This window comes from Equus caballus, chromosome 29 (genome assembly GCF_041296265.1).
Source record: "Equus caballus isolate H_3958 breed thoroughbred chromosome 29, TB-T2T, whole genome shotgun sequence".
Lineage (NCBI taxonomy): Eukaryota > Metazoa > Chordata > Mammalia > Perissodactyla > Equidae > Equus > Equus caballus.
This window is the reverse complement of record NC_091712.1, coordinates 21,185,807-21,191,176: the sequence shown is the minus strand read 5'-3', so window position 1 is coordinate 21,191,176 and position 5,370 is coordinate 21,185,807.

Here is a 5,370-nt window from a genome sequence, read left to right as displayed (position 1 = left end):
AAAATGTCAGCCAATTTTGAAATAGTCTAAGTAGCTCAATATACCACTACTTGCTATAGAATGAAGTTCAATTTGGAGCATAAACTTTTGAAAGAGTCTTACTATTTTTCAATGACTCTGCTGCAAGACAATAAATATGGAATCCCAAAATATGTTCAAATAAGAGCTCTGTATGAGGTAAAGGCATGCAGGCAAGGAATAACCTTCATATATAAGCGTGTGAGACAGGCAGGATGGGGATGTCTTAGGGACTAAGGTGCCCAGGCCAAAACAGAAATGAGACTCTCTCAGTGATAATGAAGAAATGCGAGTGAAGGGTTCCCAAGGACCTACAAAAACACCTGCAAGAGAATTAGTTGGTTTTTTTTTTAAAGATTGGCACCTGAGCTCACATCTGCTGCAAATCTTTTTTTTTTCTTCTACTTCTCCCCAAAGCCCCCCAGTACATCGTTGTATATTCTAGTTGCAGCTCCTTCTGGTTGTGCTAGTGGGATGCCACCTCAGCATGGCCTGAAGAGCAGTGCAATGTCCATGCCCAGGATCAGAACCGGCGAAACCCTGGACTCCCCAAGCGGAGCACGGGAACTTAACCACTTGGCCACAGGGCCAGCCTGAGAATCAGTTTTATATTCAAGCCCAGAGAAGGTGTGCACTAGGCCATCACTCCGCGTCTGTGGCTTAAGAATGTTCCTGCTCCTTTCCTCTTCTCCTTGTGCATCCTCCAACCCAGGAACCAGCTTAGCAAGATGGAGAGGAGGATGATTTGTGATTGGGGACGCCTGGCAATTCTCAAAATGGTTTATCCTACTAATTTTAACCACACAGTTTTTCATTCTGCCTCTCCCTCCTCTCCCTCACTCCCCTCCCTCCCCCTTTTTTGTTTGTTTTCTGGGAGGTGTGGTTTCCTCTCCAGAAATTATGAGGTGATTCATTAGAGCCACCCACTGTCATCAAGACCCTTTACCTATTAGGGCCCTCTCTCTCCTCAAATTTATGCCCAGACCCCAGAAATCGGAAGGAACAGGTTTGACTTCCTGCTTGGCTTGGGTTCAGCCTGTGCTCTGAAAACCAGAACGTCTGCTGAAACTGCTCCAACGCTGATCTCCACTTATTTTAGATGCCCAGAATACCTGTGACCTAGGTCTGGACATGCGGCTTGGATGGGCCCCTGATCCCCAGCACTACTCTTCCTTCTAGAGGAGCTCCAACTGTTCTCTTGAACCCCAGCCACTCTGATCCCTGTGCCAAGTGACGAGTGTACTGGAGCTCCTCCTGGTTGACAAGCAGGTCCAGGCCTGGCTTTCGCCTCCTCTTCTGGCTCCAGTTTCACTTCCTGTTCCAGCTGTGCTTCAGAATCCAGGCTAGGAATCGGCTCACCTTGGAATCTTCCTTGGGAGCAGCCTTAGAGGGACTAAGGCTCATTTCCGGGAAGGAAAGGCAACGTTCTCAAGCAGGGCAGCAGATTAGGAAGTGGCTACTGGGCAGGGTGCCCATCTCCACCCCACCCGACAGTTTCCTGGAGAAATTCTAGGGAAGTCTGTTTGAGGTCAGGCTGCTCGCGCCCGGGATGCTGGAGGTTTTGTTGGTGAGCACGTCGTTTTGATGAGGATTATTTTGGACTGGTTACTTTTAAAAAACTGCAGAGGGGAAGGAAGCTCTGAGGAGTGGAATTTGCTTGACCTTTGTTGGGAGACATTTATGTTTGTAAGGGAGATCTCCATCTGTAGGGGTGTCTCCCTCTCTGCACTGGGAGGAAGGGGGGATGACCTTATCTCTAGAAACTCTTAATGGGGAAGGCAAGGACTTAAGTCTGCATAGTGATCTTGCTCTTGTTTATTGTGCCTGTCTGGTAACCTCATGTAACTGACTCCCCCCACCACCAACATCCTCCAGGAAGCATAGGATGTCCTGACTTAATCCAGTCTGATTCTTACCTAAAGTTAAAGGACCACCTAATAACCAGACCCCACCTGCACTGATACCATTTTAATGACTTTTTTTTTACATATTCCTTCCTTTGTCTTGTAAAGAGATAACTCACATACCTGAGCCTTAAATTTAGCCCTACTCTCAACCCATGTTTGCAGCAGCTCTTTACTGCCCATGGGTCTTGTCCCCATGCTATTCCACACTATTCTGTAAATAAAATAGCACTACTGCCAGACCTTGAGAGTCCAAGAAATCTTTCTTTCGCCTCCTTGGCTCGCTGGACCCACATCAGTTTGACTGGTAGTCCAAGTAGCCCCAAATTTGCCTGTGGCGTGCCTATCCCCTCGGAGTTCATTCAGTTACTACAAGAAACACCTCTTAAAGGCGAATGAAATGCATGCCTGTCCTCCATGACTCACAATTTATTGGGAGAGTTTGGCTTGTTCACAGGCACACACACACACACACACACACACACAAATGGCACAGATATTACGTGTGTTGTAAGCAGCAGCTTTTAGTTTCTGGAGCTCGTCCAGTAGCACCGTCCTCAGGGAAGTCTTCTCTGAGCCTGGCACACCTAATTCAGTTATTTTTGTTCTCTAACTAAAAACGTAATATGTACATACATTCTCATAAAAAGTTAGGAGTAATTACATAAAATGAAAGTTAAAAAACCCCACAAAAACAAAAACTCAACCCTACACCCTCCTTCTATCCCATTACTTTTCTTAAAGGAATTGTTGGGGAAAAAAAGGGGGGGTTGTTTATCCTTACAAACCGTTTCCTATGCATTTGCAGGCATATCACAATATATGCAAATATCTTTTTTTATATTATTGTATTATTAGTGTATGCAAGTTACATTTTTCACCTAGTAAGTCCAAGGATCTTAACATGTTAGTGCGTGTAAATTTATTTTATTCTTTCAACTTGCTCTGTAACTTTCCAATGTATTGGTAAAACATAAATTAATTAGCCATAATCCCATTGATAGACTTGCGGTTTGTTTAGTCTTTTGCTGTTATAAATAGTGCTAAGTGAATGAATGTCTTTTATTCAGAGCACAAGAACTCTGTGAGATAACTTTTTAGAAGTGGATTTATTAGACCAAAGGATGTACCCTTTTAAGTTTCTAGAGCCACTGATAAATTAATATCCATAGAAGTTGTATCAGTTTACACTCTCATGAGTAGTGTATGAGGTTCTGAGTTGCTATAGCCTATCCTAGAATGTTTGATTTGTGCCACTGGTATCTTATTTTGGTTTTATGTTTAATTTATTGCTTAGAACTGTCATATTTCCTCTTTGTTTGAACTATCATCTTGTATCTTTTTCTGGTTTTCCTTTTGGACTGTTGGTGCTTCTTCTTGATTGAAAGGAACCATTCATATATTAAAGAAGTGATCACATTTTCCTGTGTTTGGAATCACGAGTGCCCCCGCCCACCCTCCCTTGCCACCATTTTGTTGGTTGCCATACTTATGTTTGTAGTTGAATTAACTAATGCTTTTTTAATGAGTTCTAAATTTTGTGTCATAATAGACAGACTTTTCCCTTTCTGTGATTACAGTTATCCACTTTTTTTAAACATTGAAATATTGATCTGTCTGGAATTTATTTTAGTAATGTAAGAGGTTAAGAATCAATGACATTGAGTACTTGCTGGCAAGCAAAAATTGTGCTACCTTTGCATAATATGGAATTGCGATTGAAACATGGCTGTCCAGTCAAGGACTACATTTTGTAGTTCCTTTGACTTATATGTGTGGCCAGGTGACTAATAAAACTACAGCATGTAACCGGAAGTGATGTGTGTCACCTACAGGCCAAGACCTTTAAGAAGTTCTCTGTCCCATCCGCCATCTAGACACAGGCAGCCAAGGAGCCCATTTGAATTGTGGTGTGGTAAGCTGGCAGGAACTTGGGTCCCTGAGTTACCATGGACAAGAGAGCTACTCACTGACCAGGAGGATCCACAGTGACTGTTACATGAGTGAGAAATATACTTCTGTTGTGATAAGCCACTAAAAGGTTGAGACATTTATTGAAAGGGCTAATACAACTTTACCAATGAAGAATGCAATGGAGAGATAGCTGTCCCTAACCACTCCTGTCTGAGCCCCCTTCATTTTACTCAGTGAGCACTCTGCCCACTGCCAGTGAAAGAGAAGCATTAGTTACATAGCAGTTGTAAGGGATCTGGAAGGGAGGTGGTGTATCAGTGGGTGACTTTCAGAGTTAACCACGTGTTATAGTGGGAATTCTATTCAGTGTACTTGTGTCACCCACATCGCTAGGCCAGACGTGGCAGAATCTGAAAGTAAAAAGCAGGAGTCTAGCAAACCAATCCAGGCTTCTTTTAATTCAACTATTAATAATAATACTTCATTGAAAATGAGACATCCCGGACAAATTTAAATTAGGTGGTATATCAGGACAACTGTAGAAAACCAGTTAGGGCTGCGGGAGACAAGAGTTAACAACTGCATAGGAAACTTATCAGTGACCTATACTCAGCCAAATAGGCTTTGTTTGTAAGTCTGACTGTATAGCCAAAGGCTACATGTGAGGACTATACATGAAGAAGGAGCAAGATGAGCTAATAAAATGCTAAAGGAAGTGAACAACAAATATTTGGTGATTAAGCTGAGGTTGAATTAAAAAATGTTCAAGCATTACAGTATGCACTTTTCCCTCTTAGCTGTCCAAAATCAGCCGGATTTTACAAATGCTTGATTTTATGAAGAACTACTTTGAAAATCAATCTAGTGCCCTACAGCCGTACCGAACGTTTGTGAATGAGTCCTCTATTTGTTTTTGTTGCACTTTGTTCAAAATCAGTTGTGAATCTTCAATCAAAGTGTTCAATGAGGGGAGCACCATAGAAACTTAAAGTTTTGAAGCCTTGGTAGTAAATTGGAATTATTGAAAACAAAGTTTATAAATAGAAAACATTGAAATTGTCACTACAAAAGTGAGGAAGGAAATGAATAAATCAAACAAGGAGAGCTCAGCGTACCTGATTTAATTTTGAAATTTTATAATGGTGCGTTTTAATTTTGTGAGAAGAATTTTTTGATGAGCTTCCATTTGGGGGATAAATTTACATTCTATAGTGAATGGAATGAAATTCAAAAGCTCTCTTATTCTTCAACATGTCCATGTGGTTTGGCAAAACATTTAAAGCAATCAGAAATAGAGACAACTTATTTGATGAATTTTGTGTTATAAAATATTTATCTAAAAATGACAATCTCAATAAAATAAAAAAAGACAGTAATGATGAAAATATTTAGACCAAATTATTGAAACATTTCCAAACATAAAAGCATAATTAATAACCTTCACATAGCAGAATTTTCCTGAGCTTACCAGGAATCTCACTATACGTAGAAAGAATATTTTTTCAATAAAATATAGGCTACAGAGAAGAGTCTA